Source organism: Macadamia integrifolia, unplaced genomic scaffold, assembly GCF_013358625.1.
Source record: "Macadamia integrifolia cultivar HAES 741 unplaced genomic scaffold, SCU_Mint_v3 scaffold_238A, whole genome shotgun sequence".
In the NCBI taxonomy this organism is placed as follows: Eukaryota; Viridiplantae; Streptophyta; class Magnoliopsida; order Proteales; family Proteaceae; genus Macadamia; species Macadamia integrifolia.
In genome coordinates, this window is record NW_024870652.1 from 40,213 (window position 1) to 58,366 (window position 18,154).

Sequence of the window (18,154 nt, forward strand, 5' to 3'; positions counted from 1 at the left end):
ATTAGCTGTTGTAGTAGTTACCATACTCCTTTTATGGCAGAGAAACGGAAAATATTTCTAGGTACCAAAAAAAGACAAAAGCCAAACATACTTCAGGGCCCAAGGTCACTATGGAGATCTAGTCATTGATTACACTTGTAATACATGGCATGAAATGGGATCGGGATCAATGGAATCAACTGAATTCAATTCCAATTAATCCCCATTTTAAAGACTTCCCATAGAAATCGATCCTGAATTCTCACACGTCTTTTCTTTTCAATTTTTCATTTTCTTCTTAATAAAGTCTTAAGTCTTTTCCTAAAAAATGAGAAGAGAGAATGGAACATGTTGGACACCCTGATACTGTGCCTTCCTTGTTCTTTCCTATTTTAATCAATAGAAATATGGAAAGTTAACAAAATTCACCTTCTGTGGTTAGATCTGTAAGACTTGTGGATCAAATACTCCATATATTACAATCTACATGTTTTTCTTCTCATTCCATTTTTTTTTTCAAGGTTTTTATCAAGTCCAACTGATTCCATCTACCAATTCAATCTAAATCAGAATTGATGGGGATCCAGCTCCTCTATTGCACAATTGGAGGTGGCAGCGCAAATCCAACGCTAACACATAACACATATAAGCATGCCTCGAGATGCTTCAAAGTTTTGAATCTACGTTGCCACTTCTATTGCACAGTAGAGGAGCCCTGATCTTGCACTTTTAAACCTTGTTGTAGTGACACATTTATGAGTCAAGATAAGATTCTTTTTTATAAGAATGATAAGAATAAAACTAGGGATAACTCGTATGTGGGTGTGTGTGGAGACAATTTTAGTAATTCTAATTCTACATTTAGTGGGGTACCCCTATTGCTCTCAATCCTCCAATTCACGCTCTTAAAAGTTAGGGTGGTCATGCGTTCAAGTATTGTAGTGTGCACTCATAAGTCACTTTATTTTTTTTTTTTGGTGAAACACTCATGAAGCACTTTATGGATTAAGAGTATGTTTGGAGTAAATTTAAATTAAATTTTTACTTAGCTGAATAATTTCTAAACTTAAATCTTAAGAAAATTTATCTAAAGCTCCAATAAAGGGTATGTTAGCATGCTCTTTCTATATCTCTTCTCCTCACGAGAAACCAACTCTCTGCCTTATTACAAAACCATTATGTTGTCACTTATTTTTTTTCAATTATTTTTCTAAAGAATTTTTTTTTTAGTAGATGTTTAAAACTTCATTTTGCCATAGGATCAATTTTTTTCGGGTGAAACTTGACATGTGAACAAAAGACTCTAAGTTCCTATCTACAAAATATGGACTCATCTAACTTGTAATACTACGAGTTTCATTCTTCACTGACAGAATATTATAAAATGTGCTCAAATATTGTCTATGTGTTTGCTTTTTCCATACACTAACCGTGCAGCACGGATGGATTGCGGTGAGTTCTGTTTCCTTCATTTTGCTTGATATTTGTTTGGCCTATTATTTGTTTGGTCTACCCATGATTTGAAGTTTGGGTTAACCAAGTAGACCAAAGTTCCTAACACCTTCATAGGGATCGTAACCTGACACGAACCAAATTCATGGTTGGATCCGTTCAAAGTGGAGTTGAATAATTAGCCCATGTCTAATCTAGATGACAACTCTGTATCAACTTTTGAGACCCAGATCCCCCCATCAAATCGAACCCTGTCATTCAGCTGTGAACCTCCCGTTCTCATAATGACATAAATAACATACCCTTTCCCCCCCGTCTCACGAGTCTCACTCTCACCCTATTGCCAAATGAGGTGGATGAAGAGATTCTCTATAGAACAACTCGGTCCAATTTAAAATGTTTGTGAAAGGAACATTTTTCATCTTTTATGATATTTAGTATGTATGTATTGGGCACAGCCTTCATAAACGACCCCCCCCCCTCCCCCTCTTTAATCGCCTAAAGCTAGCTTCTAGAGCCCAGAAGCTTAGTAAAATATGCCCAAATCGATTAAATGGTTGGTTTGGTCTGTCAGCATAGATGATGATGATGGTGGTGGTTATAGAGGGTAAGGTAGGAGGAAGTTGCCATGGTATCCTAAAATGTTGTAGGACTGCTCAACAAGAATAAATAACAAGAAAAGATAACCACTCTAAGAGTAAGCAGAATCTCAAAGTATTTAGCAGTGACAGCAACAATGGCTCAAAACCAAACTATCTTTAATTGGTGAAGTGTACTTGGATAACATGGCACAGGATATGTAACTCAACATTGCATTACAGTGCTGGATGCACATTCGGTAGCCAAACCAATGTGGTTCCTTCGCACTGAATTCCAACCAGTTCTGATCAGAGTAGCTGATCAGGGAAAAGTATATGAAGAATTATGGGAACACATTATTGAAGTGGCCTCCAAAAATTTATTGCAAAAAGGAAAAAAAAAATCCATTGATCTTCCCCAAAAAGAATAGATATCTAACACTAATGTGTACAAATATGAATGCACTAATGAATAAGGTCAAGAACACCCCATAACAATGCAGGATGTGAAAAATACAGAAAATGGTCAGCCGTTATGGTAATGATGATGATTACAGTATCTTATGCCCTCAAAACTCTTCCACTGTAATGGCATCACAAGGCATCTCATATGCTTCCTCTGATCTTGATCTCTTCACACCAGCTGTGAACCAAACCTTGTCTGACTTGTAGCTCTCGATGCCCACCTTTGTAACTTTAACCCACACCAGGACCTTGGTCTTCATTCCTTCTATCCCACTCAGCTTTCCCCTCATTAGCACCCCTTTGACACGAGTAGCATATCTCATAACAGAGGAGTCCTTGAAGCTGATCTCACAAGTAGAGGGCAGGTACACAATCAACTTAGCCTTTGCTTCATCGAACTCATAACAAGTAATATTTCAGGGAAAGAGGCCAGGAGGTAGGTTATACTCTTGAAGGAGATCTGGTAGGGGCTTTGGTGGCTTGCCTTTAGGAAAAAAAAAAAAGATGAGTAAGCCTTGTATTTACTTTGGTTTTTCAAAAGTTTGCAATGCTTTAATATATGTGCATAACAAAATGCATGTAAACATCCTGACATGAATAGATAGATATTCATGAAAAAACATTGTAGATATTCTGCAGCACTGCTATTACATTAAGTGAATGAAACTGACAATTTGGAAAGATTAGTCTAGAATGATTTAAAATGAAAAAAGTGAATATAGGTTTCAGAATAAGTTGCTTTGAGTCATCATCATGAGAGGAACAAGTGTTCTCCAGGTTACGTGAATTGATGAAAATATGGGTAAAAATAATACAGAGTTTGTCATTAGAAATTAAGAAAGGGAAATGTTAAAGCCAAAGGAATCATCTTTTAAGGACCTTTTTTCTTCTCTCCATTAGGAAAATGACTCTTTTGTTGATCATATGACTAGGGTACCATTCAAAATGATATCTTTCCTTTGATTACCAAAAAGCGTAAACAACCATTACAAAATTTCATATAGAAAGAGATGCAAAATAATTTTGGAATGCATTCTCATAAGATTATTGCTGCCACTTCGACACTGTAATGTGTTGTTGATTGAGTCAATCGCAAAACACAGATTTATGAATTGAAGAATAGATTGATGAGTGAGTAATCTGGAAAAACTCAGAATAGACTTTCCACTGAGATTAAGGGAGTGACATGTTCATTTGATGGGGGACCATCATGATCCATGCCATGGTCCTGTCAACCACTTGCTGGCCTTAGTCACCACCCAATCCAACTCCCACAACCACTAGGAATTTAGACCTCTACAAATCTTGTGGAGTTTGAACTCAAAGGAAGTGCAGAAAATAGTCACTATCTCTCTACTATTGTCATGTCAATTGTAGCAATAGTTCAAAAATAATTGAAGTGCAGCAAAACGGGTTCTGATCCCACATTTTGGCTCCATCAAGTTGGAAGCGAAGTGATGAAGGGAAATGGAATTGAAACAAAACTAAAATGGAAACTTTTTTAATCATTACCCAAAATGACTTTATGACTAACTCAATTTGTTTGGATTTTTGAAGAGGAAAACAAACAATCTACTGGAAAATTTTTATTATTATGTATGGAAATATTTTAACTTAGTCACAATAAGCATGATTAAAAAGTGTCACTTTTCTTTTTTAAATCAATTCCACTTCCATTTACTTGTAACCAAATGAAGCCCTGGAGCACACCCTATTGCTGAAACCTGCCAAAGGGGGCCAACAAACAACTTTGGCCCCACCTTTTCAGCTAACATGTAAAATATTGTACTAACATTTAACAGTGATGCAAGCCAGCTGTGTGTAGACAGGTCTACTGGCCTCAAACAGATCCAGATCATGGTTCTACAAAACGGAATGGAACGGTCAGTACAGGCCAAATTGGAACGATATTGGCCTTGATCGATCCCCAGTCCTAACCTTTCCAATCTGTTCCACATGTATAGTTCAAGGGTAAAATTGTAGTAAAACTGATATTTTGTTTTTTAAGAAAACAGGGGTAGATCTGTTCAATATAGTCCAATCCAATCCGTTCCAGAACATTTCAGTGACCGTTCCTGTGTTTTGAACTTTGATCCAGAGATATGCAAAAAAATATATATATATAATAATAATAATAATAATAGTAATAATAATAATAATAATAATAATAATAATAATAATAATAATAATAATAATAATAAGAGGTACACAAATAGATTAGTCTGGGGAATCTGCATGTAAATGAAATGAAAAATCACTTTCACATACACTGTTTAATTGACGTGTCAAGGGGATGCATGTCCCATTGTTAATTTGTTAACTTTTTTTGATGAATTTTTAATCTTTTATTTCATCCCATTGACACATGTCAAGTAAGCAGCATACATGAAGTGATTTTTCACTTCACGTATGTGCAGATTCCCTTCCCTCCAAATAGACCAACACCTTTCTTCCTATCTCTCATCAAGACTTCAGTTCCAACTCCATCAAGTTTTTCTAATCTCAATTCATTTATTTTAACCATTATTGGAATGTTGGGTATAGCAGACTATGGATTCTAGTATTCTACTACTACTTTTCCCATCAATTATCGTCACTAAAATCAACACAAAAGAAAAGATCCTAGAAGAATACAAATCGATACCATCAAAAGGAAATTTAGTCCAAGCAACAAATTATTTCAATGCTTTCTCAAGAAAAATCTATGAATTAGAAGGCCTAATACAAACTCTGCTCCAACTCCTTGGGTCTTCCTACTCATGCATAACCCACCATCTCTAACCAAATTTTTTTTTTCACAAATGTTCACAGGAGTAGGAGTAGATGCTACTTCTGTTCCATAAACAATGTCCATTTTGGAAGAAAAACATATATCTTAGGGAAAAGTTATTAATGCTTCTAGTTCCTACTTTCTATGAATTATTATTCAAGTTTATCCCCGTTTACAAAGTGGATTCCAAGTTTGCATTAGTGTAATGATGGGTAAAATGGAAAAACAACCAAAATTGTCACATTAAATTATTGAAATAGACTAACATAGCCAAACAACTAAAATGCCTAAAGTGGATGGTCTTTAAGGAACAGAGGCAGTAGTAAATTAATAGAAAAGGAGCGTGTGAAGGGCATTTTAAGTGATCAATCTATATGATGAACAGTATTACCATTACCTTGAATTCACTTAAACAACAGAAGCAGGGTTGAAGGAGACTGATCCAAGCCTTTTAGTTTGCTGAAGATCCGTTTAGTCTTCTCTTCAACAGTATTGGATAAAGACAGCAATAATGAGCATCATTTCAATATGTGAAAGAAAGACACCAAGGAGAGGGAAAAAAAAAATAGCAGAAACAAATGTACCTAAGACAAAAACACCAGATGAGTACTAAACTTTCACCACATACAATCTTGTGATTGTTTTCATCATGAAAAAATTAAGAATGAATATGTATCGGATGATCAAAATGTTGCAATAATGTAACTTCTCTGTTTACTCCATGCTTTATCAGCAAACCATCCAAAAATAGATGGAATTTCAATTCTCTTAGGATACTTCACATGCGTTGCCCAAGCCAATAAGGATTCTTCAACATGGCTACATAATTATGTAAGTAAGTTACTTCTACTTTCAATTTATATTTTGTGTCATGTACTTAATGAAAAATGTCAGTGGTATCAGGGTAAAATATTAGGATCCAATGATCATACTGCTAGTGCAAACACCAAGAAACACGAAGTAACAAAACAGATTAAAGCAAAAATGATGCAGAGATTTAGATTTAAAGTGGTTCACACACCAATATGATGTGTTACATCCACGGGCGAAGCTTAAGATAATTCACTATGTGATGGAAGAAAAAATACAATGGATATCTCTCATGAACACCAAAAGTCATAGCAAGAACTCTCCCCAGAAACCGTAACAGGAAAAACAACCAAATCAACCTTCTTTTCCCTTCTTGTTTGCACAACAAAACAATAAAACAAACAAATACTCCTCCAAGTTGGGTCAATCCATTGGGTTGGGTAGTACCTTACTACAAGCATCATACCGCAAGGGCAAAAAAAATAAAAATAATGCCGGAGTGAGAAAAAAAATGTCGGAGCGGGGCAATAATTTGGAAAGATGGTCAAGAATGGTTGAAAAGAAAGAGTGCAAGATGAGGTTTCAGAATAAGTTACTTTGAGTCATCATGACAGGAACAATATTCTCCAGGTTATGTAAATTGATGAATATATGGACACAAAATATACAGAGTTGTCATTAGAACATAGTTTTTAAGGCGCTAATAAGGAGCTTGGCATTGATGCGGTCTAGAGATGGTAAGATAGTGCTCCGTCTTACCTGAAGTGGTGCCTTATGGGTTTTTTTTCTTTTTTTAAACACATTTTAAAATTACTTGATGAAGATTCTAAATATAGATTTGTTATTGATAGATGTATGATTTTGTTAACACTTGAGATGTATGGGATCAACTTTACCCCACAAAAAATAAACAAAACAAACAAAACAAAAACACGATTCACAAACAGGGTTTGGATTTTGTCAAGGGTTTTAAAAAGGGGCTTTGAAAAGAAATCAAGGAACAAGGAAGAACCACTGATCTAGGCGACCATTTTGCTCCAACAGCGGTGAGCTTCATTCTTCTTTGACAGGAGTAGAAATATAGTGGATGACCTTAGGGCTTAGGCACTCATTTTGGCATCATAAAGGTAAGTATAATAAATACTTGTATTTTTTTTGTCTTCTTTTCTTTATATTTATAATTTTATTTCATAATTATGTATTTATGTTATATGTTAATATGTTATGATGATTGATGATTGATGATTGATGATTGATGATTGATGATTGATGATTGATGAAGATGAACTTAGTTTATTCACTTTATTGATTTGTTTTCTCAATGAATATCTTACATTGGTATGAATATGAACCTTTAATATTTATTTAACATATGAGTAATAGGATTCAACTAGGATTTGAGCTAAATAGATTGGTTTTATAAAAAAAATTACATAGAAACGCTTTAGTCAATAAGGCAACGCTTTATGCCCGCCTTATCGCTAAGGCGCTCCGAAAGACCCTCAAACACCTCCATCGCCTTACCACCTTAAAACTATGCATTAGAAACTAAGAAAGTGAAAGGTTACAGCCAAGGAATCATCTTTTATGGACCTTTACCTCCCCGCATTAGGAAGATGACTGTTTTGTTGATCGTATAACAAACGTAGTATTCAAAATGATATATTTCGTTTGGTTACCGAAAAGCTTAAACAATTATTAAAACTACAATTTCATATAGAAAGAGATGCAAAATAATTTTGGAATGCATTCTCATAAGATTATTGCTCCGACTCTGTTATGTGTTGTTGATTAAGTCAATCACAAAACACAAATTTATGAATTGAAGAATATATTGATGAGTAAGTTATGGCCATGTTCAAGGAGGCTCATGGATGCCCCATTAAGGAGGAGTAATCTGATACAAATGGAATGAGCTAAAAGAGCTATGCGCAGGTCTAAAATTACCATAGATGAAGTGGTGAAAAATGACATGCACATTCTCGGTCTTGTCCCAAGTATGACTTTGGATAGAGTCCATTGAAGGACTAGGATCCACGCAGCCAACCCCATTTAGTTGAGATTCTCCTGACTTGTTGGGCTGTAACCTCTTTCCTCTTACTCTGATCTTTCGACTTTCATCTCTCTTCAATCTACTTTCATTTTGCTTATCCTTTTATTTTTTTATTTTTTATTATTATGTAACCAACCCATTATGTTGGTTCAAGGCTGAGTTTTTTGTTGTTATTGTTGTATTAATGAGTAAGTTATTTGGCAAAACTAAGGATGGACTGTCCACTGAAATTAAGGGAGTGACATGATCAACCCAGACTGTTCATTTGATTGGGGAGCCACTTGAACCATGCCATGGTCCCTGTCAACCACTTGCTGGCCTTTAGGCTATTAGTAAGACCATAAGAGTCCAACCTGCTTAGTCACCACCAATCCAAGTCCCACAACCACTAGGAATTTAGACCTCTACAAATCTTTCTAAGTTTGAACCCAAAAGAAGTGCAGAAAACACTTTATTTCATTCTCTTTACTATTATCATGTAACTCTAGCAACAGTTCATAAATAATTGAAGGGCAGCTAAACAGCGCCTGATTCCACATTTAGGCTCCATCTGGTTGGAAGTGAAGTGATGAAGGGAAATGTAATTGAAACAAAACTAAAATGGAAACTTTTCTAATATTACCAACAATAATTTTATGACTAACTCAAAATTTTTTGGATTTGAAAAGGAAAATAAACAATCTACTTGAAAGTTTTATTACTATATATGGAAATATTTTAATTTAGTTACAACAATCATGATTAAAAAACATCACTTTTCTTTTTTAAATTAATTCCACTTCTTTATACTTGTGACCAGATGGAGGTTTGGAGAACACCCGAGTGCTGAAACCTGCTAAAGGGGGCCAACAAACAAATTTGGTCCCAACTTTTCAGCTAACACGTAAAATCCTATATTAACATCTAACAGGAATGCAAGCCAGGATCCAAATGCATGTGATGCAGATATGGCTGCCCTTTCTTGGTTGGACCAGCATGACCGACTTTGGAAGCCAAGAGCCAAGAAGAACCGGTCCAGCCCAGGGTTTTGGTCCAACAAGGGTTGGAAATAAAATTAGTAGTTTACTTAGTATTTTATTTCATGTTTTTATTTTCCAGACTTGAACGTAGGAGTAGGATTTATTTCCTTGCTTTGGTTTCATTTTTATAGTTGTTTCCTAGTTTAGACTAGTTTCCATTCCAGTTACGTTTCTAATTTCATGTTCCTATTTTCCTATATATTAGTTGTAATCGATTGAAGTTTTAGAGAGCAATTTGATTATTGAATGAATGTGTGAGTGTGATCCTCCTTTTTCCCATCTCTATTCTGATTTCCCCTCCCTTCCCTAAGGGTTCTCCATCAATTGGTATCAGAGCCGAAGGATCCTATTCCTTCCCCATCTTTCTTCTTCCCTTCCCATTCTCTGTGTCGGATTCCACCGATACTGAGAACACAGTGAAAAAAAAAAAAAGCCATCGCTCACCCACCCCATCCCTTCAATCCTACTGAAAACCAAAGGGTAACCCCTCGGCCCTCTGTTTTTTCTTTCCCCTTCAATCAAAACCCTTCTAGGGTTCCAGATTGTGAAAAAAAATTAAATAAATAAGGCGAGAAGAGCAGCAAGAAGTAGCAACAGAAGAAACTGAAGCAGAAAAGAAACGAAAAAAAAAAAAAAAAGACAAGTCGAGGTCGAAGTCGGAGAAGCAGCAGAGAGAGAGATAGCAGCAAAAATAAAATAAAAAATCCCAAAAGCCCCCTACCCTCCGCCTTCTCTGTTCCTTCCGGCGGCAGCCAAAAAAAAAAAAAAAAAAAGAACCGAGAAGAACAGAAGGAGAGAAGAACAAAGAAGAAAAAGAAGAGGAGAGAGCCGACGAAGAAAAAAGAACAGAAGAAGAAAAGAGAAAGCAAGAGAAAGAGGAGAACTCACATACCTGGTTCGCAGGCTCCCATGAGTCGCCTTGCAATAGCTACTCCTCCAGGCGAAGGAGAAAGGCTCAGTCGAAGTCTTCGTTGCAGTCGCAGTCATCGTCTCCATCCCTCCTCTGTTGCGGCGGCGGTCGCTGGTTCTCCATCTCCGAGGGGCAGAAACCTCCCCTCCTTTTGTTTTTCCCTCCTTTGTCGGTGAAACCCCAACCCAGTCTTATTTCTTGCTTCTTTTAATCTAAATTCTTTGACTTGCCAGAAATACCCCTCCCTTTCTCCTTTATTCCCCTTTTTGTCCCATGTATTTTTTATTTCCAAATCAAACCCCTGTCCCACACGTAACTGACACACCCTTTTGTGGTTTAATTTGAACTTCCAAAAAAAAAAAATTATTTATTATTCTGTCCCTGCCCTTTAAGCCTCCAGTTATTTACTATTCTACCATTATTCTTTGAGTGCTATTTTATTACTCATCACCATGGTAGCCAATAGTGAAGTTGTTCAACAGCTGAATTCCTATAAAGGAGAAACTGATACAAAATTTGATGCTCTCACTAACATGGTCACGTCCCTAAAGACAATGGTGGAATCTATGCAAGTTTCTATTGATCGTTTGGTGGCAGCAGATAAAGGAAAGAGTCCCATTCAGTCTGGTGATTCTTCCAACACCACTCCACAGGATCTGCCAGTAACACCACCACCACCACCACATCATACACCACCACCACCACCTCCACCACCATATGGGACTGGTAAACATGATGATGGAGCAGAAAGAGCAGCAAAACTGGATGTCCTTGATTTTTATGGAGACAATAATCCAGAATTGTACCTTGACTGGATTCACAGTTTAGATATATTCTTCAGATGGTACGGGTTGACTGAGGCTCGAAAGATCCTATTTGCAGAGGCCAAACTGAAAGGCACGGCTCGAGTCTGGTGGATCAAGCAACAACAGAACCAAACCCGAGGCATTGGGTTGGTCACTACTTGGGCTGAAATGTATGAAGTCATGAATCAGCGATTCTTGCCTTCTGATTACAAGCAACGCATGCATCTCAGGTTTGCACAGTTGAAACAAGAGAATTTGACCGTTGAAGAGTATGTTGCTAGATTTTATTATTTGGCCACTCGTTCTGACTTTGAGTGGGATGAAGAAGTCTTAGTGGCCCAATTTCGCAATGGTCTGCACCCTCAACTTAGTGCTGCCCTTGCATCTAGTCGACTACCTACAATGGAAGACGCCGTACAAGTAGCATATCAAGTTGAGGAAAGTCTGAAACGCCCATACAACCGGAGAAATTTTGCAGATACTTTTTCTCGAGGTACTAGTTCCGTTTGGCAACAGTCTCCTACCCAAGAGAGGTCATCTAGCAAGCCACAGGCAAGTGCTACATCTATGGCTTCTTCACGACCTAGTCGACCGTATTCTCCACCTCGACATGTTTCTGAAATGTCATCTTCACGGCCTACTCGCCCATATTCACCCCCTCGGCGTGGTTCAGATAAACCTTCTGATTCTTCAAAATTCACAGTTCGGTGCTACTCATGCCATGGATTTGGACATATCAGTGCCCAATGTCCCAGCCGTTTGGTTGCTTTTATTGATAAGGATTCTCCTATACCATATATTCCCGAAGAGCAACTTGGTTCTGACACAGTTGATTTAAGAGAAGAGCGTGCAACAGGTGAAGTCAATGACACTCTCAGTGACGATGACCAACATCCTTTTTATGTCATTCGTCATGTGTTGACCACTCAAAAGGCCACTGAAAATGAAAATTGGCGCCGCAGTAGTATTTTTCAGACTCGTGTGAAGTGCAATGATCAGTTGCTAACCTTGGTCATTGATGGAGGCAGTTGCACTAATGTTGTCTCTGAAGACGCTGTTCGTAAGCTGGGATTGAATACAGAACCACATCCTAATCCTTACAAGGTTGCTTGGGTGAACAACACTAATCTCAAAATCACAGATAAGTGCTTGGTCACATATTCTATTGGTGGATTTAAGGATACAGTCCAATGTGATGTCCTCCCTCTGAAGGTGTGCCATATCCTTCTTGGTCGCCCTTGGTTGTTTGATAAGAAAGTACAGCATTGTGGCTATGCCAATACCTATGCCTTCAAGCATGCCAACAAGACTATAAAGTTTCATCCTGCCAAAGATCTCCCTGAAATTAAGCTCAAGAAGATGGTGGGATCGTTCCTCATTCAACGTATTCCTTCAGAAGGTCTCCTCGGTCCTTTCCCTAACTCGACGGAGTCGAGTTCTTTTCAGAGGAGGAGAGTTGATGCAGATATGGCTGCCCTTTCTTGGTTGGACCAGCATGACCGGCTTTGGAAGCCAAGAGCCAAGAAGAACCGGTCCAGCCCAGGGTTTTGGTCCAACAAGGGTTGGGAATAAAATTAGTAGTTTACTTAGTATTTTATTTCATGCTTTTATTTTCCAGACTTGAACGTAGGAGTAGGATTTATTTCCTTGCTTTGGTTTCCTTTTTATAGTTGTTTCCTAATTTAGGCTAGTTTCCATTCTAGTTAAGTTTCTAATTTCATGTTCCTATTTTCCTATATATTGGTTGTAATCGACTGAAGATTTAGAGAACAATTTGATTATTGAATGAACGTGTGAGTGTAAACCTTCTTTTCCCATCTCTACTCTGATTTCCCCTCCCTTCCCTAAGGGTTCTCCATCACCAATCTTGGGTCTTAATTCTAGTAGAATATTAGTAGTAAATTTATTTATTTGGATTTATCTTATAGGTTTTTGTTTTACTTCAAATAGGATAGCCAGTAGTAAAATTCCATTATATTCCAGTTTTAAGAGTAAGAATAAGAGCGTTTTGATTTATTTTATCTATACCATGTAACCATGATGGAGTCTTTAGATTTGAGAATGAATTAAAGTTAAATGTTTGTGTGAGCGAATGTGGCGTGTGCGAGCTTCACCCCGCCCCCTTCTTCTTCTTCTTCTTCTTCTTCTTCTTCTTCTTCTTCTTCTTCTTCTTCTTATACATGATTTCCTCTCACCCCTGCAACTCTGGGTTCCTTCTCAGATTTTCCCTTTTCCTAACTGGCCCTCCACCTCATGGCCAGTTTGGCTTAAATGGTGAAAACTGAAACTATGAGATGCTTTTTTTCTACTTTCATATGTGATGACGATTTGGAGCAGTAACAACTTATTTGAAAGGAAAAGAGGAGAAAAGATCAAGATGAGATACACAGTCCTCTAGGTAAGCTCAAAAACTCCAAAACTGATAACCACCCAATCCACAAGCAGAAAGACCATCATCACTCACATCCAATCTCCAACAGTAGTAACTCAAGAGAGCCTCTCAAACATCAAATCTGCAGTCAACTATTCTATGATTGATGCAGAGCTGAAGGTGTATGCACGTAGGAATAAGAGAGCACGCTAGCAGACCATGGTTAAGGTTCTAGGCCAGAACCCAACTCATATACCCAGCCACAGTTCTGGTTCTGTCCTTGACTGAGCCAGCATCTAGACCAAGCTTGTGTGGCAACTTGGGCTTGCACATGATTTGGTGGGCCACATGAAGCCAGCTTGTGTTGGTTGGAGACTTTGAGCTGCAATGATCTCTTAGTAGTTACTAATTATCTAGTTTCTACTTTCATTTAATAAGCTACTTAGTGATTAAGCTATACTAAGTAGAAGTTTCTATTTTTAGTGCTAGCTATTTTCAATGTATAAGAAATGGTTTCTCTCTAGATGGTTTCCTTGACAGCCAAGAAGCATGGGAGAGTTGCAATTTTCTATTCTGTCCATTGGAAGTGAAAAATAAAGAGAAGAGAGCAGCTAGCCCTTGATTTTGACTCTGATGATTTTATGCTCCATGTGAGTGTGCTACTCATGGTTTAAAGGATCTCCGATACCGATATGATACCCTCCGATACGTATCTTAAATTTAGCCGATTGATACGATACACACCGATACGATACATGGAATTTTTAAAATCATTTCGTATCGATATATATATCCCACGATACATACCGATATGCATCAATACACCACCGATACACATTGATACAATACGATATGCACCAATACGACACTATTGAAAATATAAAATCGAGGTGAAATGTACATTTCGGTATGTATCTATCGGTACGTATCGGTGAGTATCGGTATGTATCTATCGGTACGTATCGGTGAATATCGGTGAGTATCAATCGGTACATATCGGTGAGTATCGGTATATAACGATATAGTGCGCTACGATCATATAATGGCCAAGATGGGTAATTTTTCAGAAAAACACGATTTTTTTAGGGGTTTTTGTTCCAAAGTTGCTGCCATCCATATTTCTCTCTAACTAAAGTAAAAATCAAGGTTGGGAATAAGGATTTTACATTTAGGAGACAACTACAAACCTTGAATTCTTAGTGCAATACCCTCAATTTAGTGTTTATGCATAATACATGTTATCAATAGCTTTTTTTTAACAAATTCTTTATGCAAAAGTGTTTAAAAAAATGTTTCCTATCCATTTATGTGAGTATCTTTAGCGTATCTCCGATACGATACAATACGATACCCTCCGATACATATCTTAATTTTGGCCGACCAATACCGATACTTTAATCCTCACTACTACTGTGGTGATTCAGTTGCAGCCAAGGTGGTGAAGCCCAACCGCAGGCTTTGGTGGTGATGCCAAGCCCTATCTTCTCTTCTCCTCTTTTCTTCTTTCCCTTCTCTTCTTCTTCTTCCTTTAATGTTCTGCAGAAATTCCAGCAGTTCTCTCTCTACCATGGCCTCTTCATGGGTGGTTTCTAAACTTCTTTTGTGTTCCAATAATCGTTTATTGCTGCTCTTATATTTTCTTCCATTGTCTACTAATTATATACTGTTTCAGCTCTTGCTATAGGAGTTATTTCCATTATCTAAGTCTGAAGTTTTAGTCTCTGAATTCGGGAACATCTAACCATCAGATTGGACTGAGTTTTGGATATGTTAATCCCTTTCCCTTATACTCCACTCGAAAACCTGGTAGTCATTGGACTGGTAGATTGGAAGTTACTCCAGTTCTCTTTAATTCCTATATTCTTTCTTTCTTTCTTTCTTTCTACTTTCTATTTTCTGTCCATGTTTGTTTCTCCTAATCTAACCATCACATTGTTTTGATATTTAAAATATATACTCACCCCATTAGGATCTCTATATTATATATTAGTTTCAGCCCCATCAGATTTATGGTTCGCAAGCTCTAATCATTTTTAGTTTCTGCCATATTGCTTTCCTCATCAATGACCCATAATTGAGATTCTAATTCACTGCGATTCTGGTTTCTCTTCGGTTTGCCCGTGTTTGTAACTTCAGCCTAGCTTTCCTCATCAATGACCCATATTCTCAATTTTCCAATTCACTGTGATTCTCTTTTCTCTTTGGTTTGCAAGTAAATACTTCAGCCCAGCTTTCCTCATCAATGGCCCTTACTCTTAGCCAGATCAATTCAAAAAATGATGTCTCTATTCCGATCTTACTCCACCCCCTCAAAACATGCCTCTGTAACCAGCAATCTAACCAAAAGAGATACCATCCAATAATCAGTAATGAGATCATGTAGCCTGAATAAATTGATGGATTGGGCTCAAAGTAAGTAGTAAAACTGCCTCCTGCATGTCCATTTCCATAACCTCCTAGATGCTGAGGACAACTATGTAAGTCCCAATAATCCCAACTTGGCCACTGACTTCACCGAACTAGATCATATTTCTGAATATTTTAGCCAAATTACTACTTGTACTTTCCTAATTACTAATTGGACAACAACTGCTACTTCCTTTAGTGGACAGAGAGGCAAGCAGAGCTCTCATGCGTTGGCAGCTATAACATAGCGTTTTTATACATTCTTTGTTATGTACATAAGCTATACTACCTCTGTTCCTTAAAAAATGTCGATTACTTTTGCTTTTTACCCTTTGACACACTACTCCTCAAGAAGTTATATTTCCTATGTTGTAAATGAAGGTAAACTTGGAAGCCATGTGGATGGTTAGAATACTAATTTTCATCCCATAAAATGTGTGCTTTTTCAAAGTGGACAATTTTTAGAAAACAGAGGAAGTATCTAAGTCATCCAAGGAAAATTATACTTCGCTAAGACTATATACAAGCATGTTGATGCTCCCTGCCAGAAACTAAGAATATGCAGGAAAGCTGAACCATCTTGTATTTAATGACATCACTGAAGGGCTTAGCATCTGGAAATGGTCATGCTTCACCTGCATTCATGATAGGAAGTCACAATAAACAGAGCACCCTCTCATTCCCATTCTTCCCCCCCCCCCCAACCCCCTGCCCCCCCAAAAAAAAGAGAATAAATCCTGGCTGTGTTCCCTACTTGTTATTGCAAGGGCCTTCAACACATAAGTACTGTCTAAAATGGAATCAGTGCCAGAATGTTCATATAAGAAATCAAATTAGTTCATTTCTTGAAATCCTAAAGGACAGTATTTCATTCCCTTTTTCTGTTTGAATAGGTAACCTAATTCCCTTTTTCTGTTTGAATAGGTAACCTAATTTTATCGACAAAGGGGAAAATCATACAAACACAAAATTACATGCAGTACAAGAAATAACTTAGGGACAAGGGTGCCATCATTTCAAACAGTCAGAAACAATTTTGGTGATTACTTCCCCCACCCCACCCACAACCAGAAACAAGCTTCGGCTTTTATTAAGTTACAATCCGAATGTTATGCAAAGCCACATTGAAACGATTTCATACCATATGCTTCACAAAAGCCAAGTAACTCCAATTTCCTATTTGGGGTAGGTTGTCCTCAACAATTTAAAACTGTGCAGCATTTGGATTCTACGGAATACTACAGACAATTTGGATGCAATGAATGCTTTATTCTGTCTTTTCGCTTGACACTATGACCCTTGATCATCACACACTACAGTTATTACATAAAAATAATGAACTCTAACAGATAATTTCAATATAAAATTATCCAAAAGCAACCTCTGTAAGAGAGAGAGAGAAACCTTATCGGCAGTGATAGGGGGTAAGGGCATCTTGGGAGGTCGCCTGGCATCGCCCATTCGGAAGCGAGAAGCTCTGAAAGGAGGAGTGATCAAGTTATTATCCCTTTGGAATCCAAATCTCAACAGACTTCGTTCGGATAGCCTTGCTTTGGAAGGAACCGAGAGATGGCCAGAGATTTCTCTGGGCAATGGAAGAAGGTGAAGGTCTGAGCGGACGATCGAGGTGAAGCAGAATCGTCGAAGGACCATCGATGTAGGTAATGAGCCTTGAAGTCTTACAAGCAACCTTCCCATTTCTTCGCTGCCATTAAACCTCTGATCTCTGACCTCTCTCAAGGGACTCACTCTCTCTCTCTCTCTGAAACGCAATATGTCAATGTCGTTTAGGCGGTAAAGGCTAAAGCCGGCAATCGGCACGGGTCCCACGCAAACCGAATTCCGAACCATCACCAGCCCCCACTCGGTTAGGCGGTAAACGTAATCTAAAGCCGGCACGCGGCAAGGATTCCATGCAACCCGGATTCCGATCCATCAACCAACCCCAACTAAACCCCTTGTGACGGTCCAACCAGAATGTACCCAAGCCATTTGTGATTGGCTCATAACCTCCCGGCTCAATGGATTGGGACCCATTGTATCAAAAATCACTTTCAAAGCCTCAACCTTGTTTCCTGATTTCCGTGTAGGAATGAAATCATTAATCAAATTTCTTATCTAAAAGATCAGATCAATGAAAGATGTGTCCTACTCTTACCAAAAAAAAAAAAATTTGGTAAGCTGTGGATCTATCGACCTTAAGGTCCGTTTGTTTGCAAGGAAAATTGAAAGAAAAGGAAGTAAAATTTTCAAACTAAATTAAAAGAAAAAAGATTAATCATTACCTGACATGGTTATTTCACTATCTTCGAATCATTCCATATTTGATTATTTAAATTTCATTTTACTTTACTCTCTTAGATTTGAAAAGAAATAAAAATTAGGACAAAGTTTCTCTTGACCGCTTGAAGAATGAGTATATATTTAGCCACTTTTTTATTAACAGCAAGATAAGCAAAAATAGTTCTAATTGGAGTCCACGTATTTACTACCACTTAATAGGGACGGTACCAACAAAATTGTCCAATATTTTTT

General features: G+C 37.6%; 1 long non-coding RNA gene across 1 annotated transcript; it reads right to left on the bottom strand.

Annotated features, from left to right (window-relative positions):
* Positions 1-2,403: 2,403 nt before the first annotated feature.
* Positions 2,404-7,014, bottom strand: LOC122071484. The gene is made up of 2 exons (XR_006138191.1): positions 5,642-7,014; positions 2,404-2,958 (listed from the first exon to the last, which is right to left on the bottom strand). It is a non-coding gene; the product is annotated as an uncharacterized LOC122071484 (long non-coding RNA).
* Between the last annotated feature and the right edge of the window lie 11,140 nt (positions 7,015-18,154).